General features: G+C 43.4%; 1 protein-coding gene across 1 annotated transcript in view; it reads right to left on the reverse strand.

The window, feature by feature from the left end:
* The window catches only part of Cd86 (CD86 molecule), a 43,325-nt gene extending 39,297 nt beyond the window's left edge, over positions 1–4,028 (reverse strand). The window contains exon 1 of the mRNA XM_032900176.1: positions 4,024–4,028. The gene's annotated coding sequence lies outside the window, so the exon portion shown is untranslated. The remainder of the gene's footprint in view (positions 1–4,023) is intronic.
* Positions 4,029–14,936: the final 10,908 nt, after the last annotated feature.

The raw sequence follows: 14,936 nt of genomic DNA on the forward strand, positions 1-14,936 counted from the left end.
CTGGTTGAAGAACACGGAGCAGGGGAAGGGGTGTGGTTTGGGGTGGTGGTCCCCTGGTGGTCCTCCATGGAAGCCTGGCTTGACTGCTGGAGTCTGGACAAATCATTGGATATCCTGGAGTCTGACTTCTGGCCTGTGGAATGCAAGGCTATGAATTCCTTGCTGCATGGCCATGGAGCACAAAGGAGAGTTTGCAGCAAAGGAGTAAAACTTGCAGGTCCTTTACCTGGTACACCACAGGTTTAATTAGTCTTCCTTATTGCGCTCCCATTTCCTTCTGAGTATTTTCCAATTCTCTGACCTTTTCACAAAGGTCCTCATTCTGTGAACAGAGCTCATGGTGGTTCTTCCCAGACAGATCTGAAAAGCCAGTTACCTTCGTTTGGTCCAGGGCTGCTCCAACCCATGGGTTTCTGCTGGGTCAATGGGTCATCACTCCCCACCAGTGACTCTGCACCCTTATTTTAGGAACACCCTTTATCGGATGAGAGCTACTGGAATCAGGGGTGCCCCCTGTATTTTACAAACGTACTTTTTTTTTTTTGTTGTTATTTATTTGAAAATGTCCCTGGTGGTTCCTTGGTTGGAGCATATAAAAAAATTCATGCACTTATCACAGTATAGGGGAATTCTTTAAAATGTCACTTCGTTTTTAAGTGTTTTTTATTTCCACGAGCTCACCAATCAAAATACAACAGGGGGCGCAGGGTGGGAGTAGAGAGTTGGCTCAGTGGTCAAGGGCATTTAGTGCTCTATTGGAAAACTGGAGTTTAGATCCTGGCACTCATGTCAGACGGCTCACAAATGCTTGCAACCTCAACTCCAAGGGATCTGACATTTCCTTCTATGATACATAAACACAGATATACAGACACAAACACACAGACACACGAGTGTGCCTGCACAGACACACACATACACACACACACACACAAATGAAATAAATCTTTAAAATATATTAAAATATGAGGTAAATTACATTTAATATGCTTCTATCAAAATTTCCCCCCTTGGGGAGCAAACCCAGGGCCTTGCACATGCTAGACCAACACTTGTCATTCTAGAAAATGTAACTCCCGTTAAGAGAATCAGATGGAAACATCATTTTGAGAACACTCCCAAGTCTACTGCTACTCACCCCCCAACGCATCCATGCGGATCATTTAGATTCTCATTCTCGTCCTACTTCCTAGAATCACCAGAATATACTATTGGACTGTTCTAGGTTCGCTGAAAGCAGATACAAAATCCCTCAGTAGTTCCACCTCTCAGCCAGTTACCAGAATTTTGGCCCAATCACACTCCCAACTGGTTATGGTCTTTAGGAGCCTAATCGACAGCCCCTTTCCACCCAGCACCCTCTCCCACAGTCAGTAACACATATTCTAGCAGGGGGAACTCGGCAGTGTAGAATCAGCATCATCTCTGATGAGCCAAAGTTCGTGTTATCTTAAAACAGTGGCAGGGGGTGGGCTTAACGTGATTGGGTTAGGTCTCTGCCTCCTCCCTGCTCTCGTCTCTGGGTCGGTGTTTAGGGCCATCTCTCAGTCAATCAAAAGTCCCCTCTGACTCTCATCATGTCATCAGAGGTGAGGGCAAGCAGGGTGCCACAGAGATGGTGGCTAACTGTGCCAGACACTGATAGGTTCCTTGTGCTTGGCGAGGAGAAAGCTATTAGAACCTTGGGAAGCTGCTTTCTACCCAGTCACTCCACTTCCTCAGAGATGTTCTCAGCTCAGGCCAAAGCTACAGTGAAAAGCAGGGGAGGGAGAGGAAGCAGAGGTGGCATTGGACATGTTCAGGGAGCATGACTTCCTGAAGCCATACCCAATCATTGCCCAAGACATGGCTTCTGGGGGTACCTACTTGAGACCTATATTCTGCATGACAGAGCCAGGAACCCGAAGACATTTAGAACACCCAAACAGATGTCTAGGTCCATTTCCCCACTTTAGCCACAAGCTTGCTACGTGGTCCTCTGTAGCCTGTGGTGGAAGGCAGTCTCAAAGAATTCTTGATGGTGGTAGAAATGGTTTCAATACAGAACAAAGAGGTTCCCATAAATACTCATAACTGCATTATTTATTGCAGTGTTTGTCGGTATTTGTTTTCTGAATATTCTTGGTACAGAGATGTGTGCTGGGACGTGGGGACATGAGAGATAAACACCCATTATAGGTGATTCCTGTAGGTGCCCCTGCATCTCTAGAATCTTTCCTCCCTTTGAACTGCAAGAGAAAGAGAAGACCAGGGAGACTTGTAGGACACCCAAGCACCCTCCCCTTCGTGTTCCCACGGTAGTGACTTCCTAAGGGCTGGATGACTCACACCTAGAGAGGCGCTAACCTCAGCTCAGGTTGCAGTCTCAACAGATATTCCTACCCTCGGTGTATAAATAAGGTAGGGAGCTGCCAGACTCCTCAGACAAGGGTGGGTTCTGCTAGTGAAGGTTCTCATATCCCTGTAGCAGCCAGCACAAATGAAGATGCAAAGCCTTTCATCAGACACAGGTAAACTTCTTTGAAACAAGAAAAGGAATCCCTTGGGTGACCAGCAGAATGGAATCTACTGTTCTAGGGGCATGTGATATTTGTATATGCTTGGCTGTATACACTATTAGGAGGTGACACTATTAGGAGGTCTAGCCTCGTTGAAGTAGGTGTGTCACTGGAAGTGGGCTTGGATACCCTCATTCTAGCTGCCTGGAAGTCAGTTTTTTCCTGTTTGCCTTCAGAACAAGATATAGAACTCCCAGCTCCTCCTGCACCATGCCTGCCTGGATACCTTGATGATAATGGACTGAACATCTGAACCTGTAAGCCAGCCCCAATTAACTGTTGTCCTTATAAGACTTGCCTTGGTCATGGTATCTGTTCACATCAGCAAAACCCTATCTAACACAGGGCAGAATACAGGTTCAGTAGTAGGATTACACTGAGTTAAAAGAAACATAGGAACTGGGTCTCCTATACTTTGGAGGTAAGAGGATATCAAATTGAAGGCCTGTCTGGGCTACAGAATGAGTCTAAGACCAACATAGTTGACAGAGTGAGACCATCTTCAAAGCAAACTGAAAATCAAGTTGAGAGTGTAGTGTACTAAGAAAATATTTGCACAAAATCTGTAAAATATTGTGTCTAATCGAAGTACCCCCCCACCCATCCCCTGCACACACACTCACATACCTACCACACATACACTCACACACTGCATAAGGGAAGTGAGTGTTTCATGTGTGTTTATATTCCTGAACAGAGTTTAAACCCATGCAAGGTCAATGAAATGTATCTGTGAGCATAATTCCTGAACTGCTCTTCTTTTAAAAAGATTTATTTATTTTCTATGTGTGTTGATTGTTTTCCCTGACTGTATGTCTGAGCACCATGTGGGCAGTGCCTGCAGAAGCCAGAAGACAATGTAGGATCCCCTGGGACTGGAGTTTTAAAAGATGATTGTGAGCCACCAAGGTGCTGGAAATTGAATCTGGGTCCTCTGGAAGAGCAGCCAGTACTCTTAAGTGCTGAGCCATCTCTCCAGCCCTGTCCCTTAATTGAGAATTAGTGCAGCCCAGAGATGAGCATCTCTCTAGCTCTCAACCTTGCTAATAAATAATAAAAAAGATTAATAAATAAATAATAAAAATAAAGTTCTAATAAATCAGAATAGCTGGCATCATCCCTAGGACCTAAATCTGCCCTCTTAATGAACCTCTAATGGGTCCTTACTTCCCTCCGATCCTCTGGGACAACACATAAAGCATTCCCAGTGAATTTTCCTTTTATTGTTACTGTAAAACTATACATGCAGAAGCCTTCCTCCTTAAGGCAGACACACACTATTTAGAGGAAAAAAATATAAGCCACATACTGGAAGAATATTTCCAAAGTACCTGATATGATGAAGAAACTGTGACCCAAAATATGCAATGACATAAGATAAAATGACAACGGGCTGGAGAGATGGCTCAGTGGTTAAGAACACCGATTGAATCCAATTCCCAACAACCACTTGGTGGCTCACAACCATCTGGGATCTGATGCTGTCTTCTATAGTGCAGACATACATGCAATAGAGTGCTCATGTACATGAATAAATTTTGAAACTATTTTTAAGATATAAGGACAAGAAACAAACATCCCAAGGTGAAAATGGGCAAAAGATCTGATTATGTATCTGGTAAAAGAAAGGACACAGGAAGAGAATAATACATGCAAAGAAGACCAGTACCATGCCACAACAGAGCTCCCAGTCAAAATGATGACAAGAGAAATACCAGAGAATAGCAGTGCTGGCAACCATGTGGAGAAACAGGAGCACCCACTCATTCGCAGTGGGAAAACATGATAGAAATGCTGGGACAACCACTTAGAAGTTCTTAAAAAACTGCACATTCCTTTGCTGTATGAGATGAAATCACGCTCCAGAGCACATTGATTTTGTGGAGTTAAAAACACCCACATAAACACCTACTCACAAATATTAATGCCGGATTTGTTTACAATTGCTCAAACACTGGGAACAAGAGGACCCGAGTCTGATTCCCAACACTGGTGTTGGGCACTTCACAACTGTCCGTAGCTCCAGCTTCAGAAGGCTCTGACATTTCTGTCCTCTGCTGGTACCCTCACTCACGTGCACATGCGCACACACACACAGTTACACGCATATAATTAAAAATTTAAAAAAATGCTTAAATAGACTACATCTTCAAAGAAGGCATTCAAGTGATAAACATGGAGGAGAAAACCTTCAATAGTTGTATGGATAATTTATACTTCGATGCAATGATGTATGAATTATAATAAAATGATAAAATGATTAATACAATTAATGATAAAATTATTAATGATAAAAGGAAAGAAGCCACCAGGATATAAAATACACGAAAACTTAAATGCTTTCAACTTGAGTAGGGAAGCCAATCTGAACAGCCTACATACTACACAATTCCAATAGCATGATGTCCTGATAAAGGAGACACACAGAGACAGTAAAATGGGATTGAGAGTGGCCAGAACAATCATCAAGTGAGGACGAAGGTGGAGGAGCTAAGTAGATGGTACACACCATCCTGTATGGTAGTATAATGGCGGTCATGGCAGCACGCACTTGATAAAACCATGCAATGCGTAAGAAAGAAACTTAGTCTTCTAAGTGAAGCCCTGTTGATTGGCCCTAACAAACCCGCTCGCTGAAGGCGGTAACAGCAGAGGAAGCTGGGTGCCGGGTGGATACAGAGAGGTGGGAATTCTCTGTGCTATCTGCTCAAGAAAAAAAGAAAGAAAGAACCTAAACTGTTCTAAAAATAAAAGCTATTAATTTAAAGACGCACGCACACTGATTCCTGGCAAAGCAACTAAATCAATGATGTGACATTTCGGCTCCTGCACTAGTGGGAAAGTGAATTAGCATTCGAAGGTTCACTTCCCCATGTTCCACGGTGGTCATCAAAATGCCATGCATACAGCAGTGCTGAGAAAAATCTCCAGCGTTGTATTTATAGCCGCGCTTGATAATTTATGCATATTTCTGGTGCAGAACCATAGGTTTTTATGTCAATTCCTTAAGTAAGTGAAAGAAAAAAAAATCCACCACTTTCTGTGGGCCAGATAAATTTAAGAAAAATAAAAGTGCCCAGTTTCTTTTTCTTTCTTTTTTCTTTTCTTTTCTAGAAGTACATTCTTAGAAATGTGGTAGGTTTCTTTTCTCTTTGAGAGGGGATGCTATCTTGGTCTATACCATAAGCACATTTTATATAGTAAGAGCATTCGAGGTCTCTGTTTTTCTCTTCCGATATTTTTTAGGCTTTATTTTATTTTATTTTATTTGTACAAGTGAGTCACTGACATAGTAAGGGACAATCTCACAAACGCCTACAGACCCCTCCCACACCCACCCCACCCTCCCCAGCTGGCTTCCCTGTTTCCTTAGCTGTCCCGGGCTGTCCTCTATTCACTTTCTTGTGGTGCAAATTTACACCCATCGCTCATGCAGACTAGGAAAGAGCCAACGTCTATTGTCTGTCAGATGCATTCTACCAGTTTCTGGACATAAAACCTACAACCCGGGACCTGCTTCACCGGGATAGTCTCTAGGGAGAAATCAGAAAAGCCAAGCCGCCTGGGGTGTTTGCAGGGCGTTTTCAATTGAGAGCAAAGACTTCGTTTTCTTCTCCAGATACATGATAGCTTCAAAAACTATAAACTTTAACAGTTTACAATTAGGTAAACCGAAGGCATCATTCACTTTATTAAAGGGGGCTTATATGAAAATATCGTTGAGGAGATAAAAGTTGCCTTGGGGGCGTGTATACTCCAGACAGGGTGCTCCTGAGCTAGGACCTGGAGCATCTGCAGAGGTACCTATGTTAATGCTGTAGGCAGCAGAGAATATGAGAAAGGCTAACTGGGTGACTACAGCTGTGGCAGATGAGGCCCATGATCCCAACATCCGGGATCTGAGGGAGGGAGGCCTGCAGTCTGGTGAAGACAGGCAGAATGGAATCTGGAGCGTCTGGGAAGTGTGTGGAAAGCAACCACTGGTTCAGAGGGAACCAGATAGAACATAAGTCAGGCAAGCAAGGGTAAGGTAAAGAAAGACCACGTGGGGAGCAATGGGGAGATCACCAGTCACCCTAGGGACACTGGAGACTGACCAGGGTATTCCAAGAAGGCATTCAGGGAACTTTTCCTATCTTGCCTGCCATACTGGGCACCCAGACACCTTGTGGAAGGAGCTATGCAGGAACTTGGGTTAACTGCAGGCTCTAAAGACACACAGAGGTGCACACAGGCCTGACTTCTCTTTATTCCTTTGTATTCCTGCAATATTTTCTGTCTTGCAACAACACGTGAAATTAAAGACGTCATTACATCGTTGGAGATCTCTGGCCTTGGGCTCAAGGAGAGCTGGAGAATAGCCCCTGCCCCCTTGGAGCCTGAAGTTGAATGAGGAAACCTGTACCCATTCAGCAAGGTCAGGGGTCTGACCACCAAGTGATTGTGAACTTGCCTGAGAACTAAGGAAACTCAGGTTCTGCATACCAAGTACCCTGTTGGCTTATCCGTTCTGAGAAACTACCATTTCCCTCAGATTCCCTTTTAGAAAACTCAGAATGATGTAATATTCTAAAGGTCAAAGTTGCTGGAAGACATCAGGCCATGTTTTCTTCTGTCTCTACAGAGGAGGGCAGAGCATGCATAACAAAAGTAACACGTTTTTGTAAAAATGACAGCATATTTCAAATTTGAGGAAGTCAAGGATTTTTGAAAGTATCTTATGCAAAAATATCTGGACAGGGGTCTAAATAAGATGTGCATGGCAAAGTAAAATAAAATAGGTCGGGGCACATAGAAAGCCTGTATAAATGACTAATTTTGTATTTTAAAAAGAAGCTGATTTTTTTTTTAAAGATTCCATTTCACCACAGGAGTGGGAGAAGGACCTCTTTAAATTTTTGGTTTTAATTGACATCTTTAAAACCAGAAGCAATGCACAGGACACTGGTGAACCCTTGGGATGTGCACTCCCACACCTGGATTTATTAATTAACATTTGCAGCTGCTTTCTACTCCCTTCACATCCTTCTCTCTAGAAGATTCTAATGGATGATGCTACTTAGAAGAAATTTTGTTGATAAAAATCAACAGTCACTCATCCTGGTCCTCACTTTTGAAAAGGGCCTCCCTTTGAGCTTCCTTTAGACTGAAAACAATCTGAAATAAGCCTTATACTGGATGGTGATGCTCTCGTAATGGGAAAAGTTGAGATTTTGAAGGACATTTCTAAGCCAACGTGACCTTTCTGTGTCAGGACTTGGAGACAAATACTGCATCTAAGTGGCTTTCACTGTGCATGGCCCATTTGCATACAAACAAAAGAGGTTATTTTTAAAGAGAGGTGTCCCCTTGTTTTTATTTAGGTCCCTTGGGATGGTGGCGGTCAGGGAGAAGTGTGTGGGTCATTTTCATGTAGTGGCTCCTGTGCACACGTGTTTATGTCACTTTCCCTTGCCTTTCTCTTACTCATCATCGGCTTCTGGTTCATTAGTGACCAGATTTGGAGTGCTTGTCACCTGTTGCTAGACTGTGACATCTCAGTCTCCTGGCTTAAAAGACCCGTTCCTTGTTCCTCACAAGCTAGGTCACACTTCTGCTGTTCACTATCTAAATTCAATTTTACTGTTCTATTTTTTTATCACTCATCCTGTACAAATTACCTGCTGGGTATAGCCCACAGTTACTCTTTTCTGACCTCCAGGCTCTCTGAAGACTTTGCTTCTTCGAATACACCATAAGCTGCTCCTCATGCCTGGGACCCCTTCCCTTGCCTTTTCAATGGCAAGTCTCTGCGTGCTCAAAATGAAGGGTATTTTACCATTAATGGCTTCCTGACACCTTTACCTGCTCTTTTCAGGATGCCCGCGTCTTCCTCACAATCAGACAACAGTGTTTATTCATCCCTACAAAAGCTTCTCATTGTGTTCAATTTTCTTGGCTTGAGAGCCTTAGTGTTGCAGGAACACTGTGAACCTTGAGGTTGTTTTATTTACTGAAACAACAACAACAACAACAAAATTCTGTTTCTAGTTGTGTGGTTCAGCCCTTAGTACACACCTTTAATCCCAAACAATGAAAAGAAAGATAGTTTGTAGAAGGAAGCACCCATGTTTGAAAGTGGTTTTTAATTGAGTGTCAGACAAAGTGAAGAATTAGAGAAAGATTTGACAGAATTTGATATACCCAAGTGTTACAAAAAGAGAGAGGAAAGGGAAGCTACTTAAGAGAGCAGTGCAGAGAGGAAGAAAATGTAGCATTTTTACTGGGGAGAGTTTTACACAGACAGGTTGAAGAGAGAACAACCAAGACACAGGTGAAGACAGAACAAGTCAGAGAACGAGAAGGAGCCAGAGGATTAAAACATGTTGCCAGAGTTAGTATGAGGCCAAGCAGAGCAATTCAGTCAGAAACTGAGAGAAGCCAGATTGTATCAGTCAGCTTGGAGAGGAGTTGGAGCCAGAAGAGCTGAGTTGAATCAGCCAACGGGAGAGGGGAAAGAACCAGGAAGGGGTGAGCTTACTCAGCAGTAAGTCTCAGAGGCTGAAAACATGACGGGCAGGATAAGATTATACAGAGGCTAGAAGCTTCCAGGACTACGCCTAGGATAACAGACAGAGGCAGTAAGCCTTGGAGATGGTGCTTATATCAAGTAAATGATAATTACACTTACACCTTAGAGTGGGGGCCATATTTCTCTCCCCGAGTCATTCACTCTACTTGATACTAAGTTGCAGGTCCAGCCTGTGATTCAGTGTATCTACTAAGTCAGGATCTGCCAACCAACGAGGTAGGCTCCTTGATGTGACTGTATGCCTGCAGTCCTTCATTTAATCTTCACGTTGCATGTAAAATGTTTGACATATGAGGAAACTGTGTTTCAAGGATGATACAGCCTGTGTGATCTTCAGTGGAGTGTAGAATTGAATCCATTTTGTTTTATGATTGTGGTCAGCGGAACAGATGGACCCCCCTACTGTTGTGCTGCTGTTGCTGTTGCTGTTGCTGTTGTTGTTGTTGTTACCTGAATGCTGAATGGCTTGGCACTTTTCTCCAGTGAGTCCCTCTACTCTGTGTGACCTTGAGCTGGCGGCTGAACTAGTTTCTCATTCTTCTCCACTGGTGGAAAAGCTCTAACCCATTTGACCGCTGCCAGGACTTGGAAGGGCAGATATAGGAAGTTCTCAGAATGGACCCTGGCCATCACAGGCACTCCGTGCTCCATCCCATTCCACTCCACATTTGATTCTCCTCCTTTCAAGGACTTACACCTGATCCCTGGAAAGTTTGGAACCACTCAATTTTCTAACGGACAAGAAAACAAAACGAAAACAAACAAACAAACAAAAAAAAACCCAGAGCTTTGCTATGTTAACGACCTGTGCAGAGTTCCATTAATCTGATGAAATATTTGTTCTGAGGCCCCCTAGAACTGAATCAGACCCCTCAAAATGGGCAAATAAATAAAGGGACCATGGTATAAGGTCACGTACAAATCCATGTGCAAGCATTCAATAGGCTGAGTTCGGCCACCTCCTCCCACTCCCCCTTTCTGACTTTTTGTTTCCCTGACAGCCCTGATGGTTGAAGCCAGAGATCCTGGAAACAGACAGTGATCCGCCAGTGTACGAGCAAGCTCGCTTTTCTGCTTTCTGCTTTCTGAACTCTCCATTCACTGAGCTCACAATCTAGTTCCCTTCTGCCTGAGAGAAGCTCCTTCCACTCTTCCCTCCTTCCAGGGCAGAGAGCTCAGGTAAGAAGGACCTGGCTTCCCTGAGGAACTGGGCTGACAGGTTCCTCACTTGCCTTTGCACAGGGCTGTCTCTGACAGACTTCCTGCTCTCAATAGGAAGGCTCTTAGACTCAGGTCTGGAAAGTCTGAGCAAGGTCATATTCTTAAGTAAAGGCAGCTAAAACAGAGGAGGAGCCAGGTTTCCACGGAAGGTGGGCAGCCTCTGTAAACTAGCTGAATTTTCCATGGGGAATGTGACCTCCTGCTAATAGGTGTTGCACTCTTCAGAGGAAAACAGAACTCGGGTTTGTGCAGATTCTCCATATATATATGTATGTGTGTGTGTGTGTGTATATATATATATATATATATACACACACACACAATTATATGCATACATATATGTAATTAATTTTGATGAAGCTTCCTTTTTATTTATTTATTTTGTTTTACTCTGCTATTTCAATGACTGGGGACTACTTGTAGGTTATGGCCTTTAATTTCCCAACCTCCTCTGTAATTTTTTTTTTCCGGAGCTGGGGACTGAACCCAGGGCCTTGCATTTGCTAGGCAAGCGCTCTACCACTGAGCTAAATCCCCAACCCACTCTCCTCTGTAATTTTGTTCAGGATCGAGACTACTGGCTCTCTCCCGGCTCCTGCCTTTATCACTTGGTCACCAGAGCATGTTTTGTACCATTTTCTCTGTGGTGTGAGTATGTGAGTACATGAGCACTTGTGTTTCTGTGCACATGTACGTGAATGCACGTGGAAACCAGAGGTCCCTCTCTGGGCTGATTCCAGTAGAACGATGGTCACAAAACCCTTAGGATCTGCTAGTCCTTGCCTTCCCAGCTTTAGGATTTCTGATGTGTGCCATGTGGCTTTACAAGGTTATTGGGGATTAAATCTAGGTGTTCACGCTTACGCACCAGGAATTTTACCCGTTAAGCCATTTCCTGAGTCCTGAGTTCAAATCTCTACACATAACCACGATTCTTTGTGCTGCTAAAAGTATCCCTCCCCAGCACACACACACACACTCACACACACACACACACACACACACACACACACACACACGCAGACTGGCTCTAATACCAGCTTTGTGATGTTCAAGATGCATCTTTTACTCGTGAAGAATTGAGAACAACACCATCTGCAGTTATGAAGCTTAAATTAGATAATAGGACATGATACTGTGTGACATAATTCTTGACACAGAGTAAGAGGTGTCTGCTCTGGTGATTTTCTCTCCCTATATTGGCAGTAGCTTCTGCACAGGATCCCTGTCTAATCCATGTTCACTTCTCCAACATCACTGTAAATTAATAAAACACAGTCCCGGCCTCCTCCTTGCTGCCTCTGGCTCACCACATCCTGGCCCCATTGTAGTCTCTTCCTAAACATTTCTACTCATGTTTGCCTCAATCTCCTGTGAGTCCCCGTTGTCCTAACGGAGGTCAAGAGGTCAAGGTAAAACAGTGGCCAAACCAAGCCCTCCCAGACACTGAGCCGTTACACAAAGCCAGAGCACTTCATCAAATGTTTACAAAGTTTACCTTCCTGACTCTTTGAAATACAAGACCATGGTGTCCTGCTTTGTCCTTCCTCACAGGACAACAGTGTGGAGACTTGTTTGGAGAGGGCCTGACAGGCAGACACAGTACAGTTCCCATGGGTTAGACAGAAAGCACACACCCCAACCATTCACTTCCATCGTCTGGAGGTCTCTGACAGCCAGTCCTGCTGAGAAGCTCAACTTCACTACAAGAGTACTTTAACACTTAAATTTTTACTTTATTTGCTAAGTATGGGTCTTTTGTCCACACGGATGTCTATGTGCCACGTGTGGCTGGTGGCTGAGGAGGTCAGAAAAGGGTATCTAATCTTTTAGAGGTGCAGTTTTACGTGGCCGTGAGCCACCCTTGGGTGCTGGAAATCAAATCCAGGTACTGTGGAGGAGAAGCACGTGGTGCTCTTAACTGGTGAGCCGACTCTGTGGTCTAACCACAAGATTGCTTTATACTTCATTTCATTGAGTTTGCAGAGTGATGTAAATTTACTGTGAATTTGGCCATCGCTATCAAAGAACCCTTTTTCTCATAATTGCCCAATCTAAAGGGAGTCGTGCTTGTTGCTTCTGGCTGTATATTATTTTCTTTAAAAAAAAAATCACACGGTCTTGTGTCATATTCTGTCATTAAAATGTCACTTTCAGCTTCAGGAATAGTTCACTGATCCATCCACTGACTATTAAATGCCCTTCACCATCTAGGCCGATTCTTAGTTTAAATAATGATGTGATATTCATTTCTGTGCAAAAATCTGTGCCCCCATGGAGGTGAAATTATAGCCAGCTATATAAGCATTTCTTTAGTAAATAAAATGGTCATTAGTGTGTCTTCTAGAATTAGAAGTACAACCATGAATTTAATCATTCATAGAACCTAATGCTGGAAAAAAAAAAGTTGAATAGAGAGTTGAGCACAGTGACACACACCTGCAAGTGTAATGTCAGAGACTCCAACCTTAAGGCAGGGAAATCACAAGTTCAAGATTTGTCTGGATTACTAGTGCATTGGAGGCCAGCCTGGGCAACTTAGCGGGATTTTATCTCAAAATTTAGAAAAGGGGGCTAGAGGCGTTGGCTTCAAGAAAGAAATGATTACCCGCATGCAGCACGCCTTGGTTCTAAGAAACTTAGAAGTGGATGTAGATATCGAACGTCCGGAAGGCTAAAGAGTAGATTTTCACAAGTAATTCTTGGAGATACTTACAGGGTTACCAATCTCAGGGCCGGATTTTGTAGCAATGTTTTAGGCATTCTGCCTTACATAGAACGAAGTTAAGTGGCTTTGCGGTTTGGTTCAGCATCTTCATCTGCATTTGGCCTGCCCTCGTGGTTATAATCAGGCCAACCGCCCTATATTCTAGGTAAGAAGATTCCATTTCCCAGAACCCATCAGAGAAGATAAAGCTCAGTGCTGGGGAAATGGACCCATTGTTAAAAACTCTTGCTGCTCTTCCGAAGGACCAGTATCTCCTGGCCTCCTCTGTGGTTTGATCTTTTTACTACTAATGAGCTTTTTAAGGAAAGAAACACATTTGCTCATCTTCAGTGCCTTTTCAGTGTGGACCAAAATGCCATAGGGCTGTGTCTTAGTCTCTGTTCTAATGGCTGTGGAGAGACACCATGACCAAAGCAAGTCTTATAAATGAAAAGAGTTTATTTGGAAGAGTTTAATTGGAGCTGGCTTATAGTTACGGAGGCTTAGTTGAGTATCATCATGACAGGGAGCATGGTGGCAGGCAGACATAGTGCTGGAGCAGTAGCTAAGAACTGTATTCTGATCTGCAATGGAGTGGGAGGAGCTGGGCCAGGCATGGGCTTTTGAAACCTCTAAGCCAACCCCAAGTGACACACTAGCTATATCTTCTAATTCTTCTAATCCTTTCAAACAGTTCCATTTCCTGGTGACTAGCATTTAAATATATGAGGTTATGAGGACCATTCTGAATTTTCTTTTAAAGCTCTTATGAACAAGAGAAGCAGGCAGTGACCAGACAGGTACCCTCTGTGTGAGTGAGCACTGGAGAATCTGAATACATGTTGGCATGTACCTCCCCTGTCCATGGGGAAGACACCCATTTACAGTTCCACAACCAGAAACACAGGCGAGTACTGCTAGTGTGTGCTCACGTGCTTTCAGATTCTTGAAAACTCCACAAATTGACAATTCAATAAATGGAAATTACTTGGGAAGGGGCTGGATTGTCATGTGTTTAATACTTAGTTAAGATGAGCATTTTCAGTTTTTAAAAATTACTTTTGGGGGTTGGGGATTTAGCTCAGTGGTAGAGCATTTGCCTAGCAAGCGCAAGGCCCTGGGTTCGGTCCCCAGCTCCGAAAAAAAAAAAAAAAAAAAGATAAAATTACTTTTTGGAACCTTTTTTTAACTTTCAAATAATTGTAGATTTAAAGGAAGCAAGAAAAAAAAATATACGGGGAAATCTTGAATACTCTTCTACCAGTTTCTTCTAATGGTAGTGTCTTACATAACTGTTCTTGACTGTCAAAGCCAAGAACTCAACAATGAACAATCCACAAACTCTATTCCAATTTCACCAGTGGTTCATGCTCTTATCTTTCTCTGGGTGGAGTTCTATAAAATTCTATCACCTCTGTAGGCCCATGGGATATGTGCTGTTACCAAGCACGGAGATGGAGCACTGGTTAAAGTGTGTATTGTTCTTGCAAGGGATCTGAGTTAGGTTCCCAGCAGCCATGTCAAGAGTTTTTTAAGGGAATCCAACTCTTATCTTGTGGTCTCCGTGGGCACCTGCACTCATGTACACACACACACACACACACACACACACACACACACACACACACACACACACTATAGACTGATGGTATTCCCAGGAGTCCCTGTGCTGATTTTTGATAATTGTGTCTTCCAGTAGCCCCTCGCTTCTATCTTCCATCTCACCATACCCATGGCAACTGCCAGTCTGGTCCCTGTCTCTGTTACAATGGCAGGTAAGTGGAACTTTGAGGGACTGGCTTTCATTGAGGGACAGGTAATTCCTTAGCAATTCATCAGACTTTTTGTGTGTACAAAGAGCTCATCTCTCTTTATTGCT

Source organism: Rattus rattus, chromosome 4, assembly GCF_011064425.1.
Source record: "Rattus rattus isolate New Zealand chromosome 4, Rrattus_CSIRO_v1, whole genome shotgun sequence".
NCBI classification, from domain to species: domain Eukaryota; kingdom Metazoa; phylum Chordata; class Mammalia; order Rodentia; family Muridae; genus Rattus; species Rattus rattus.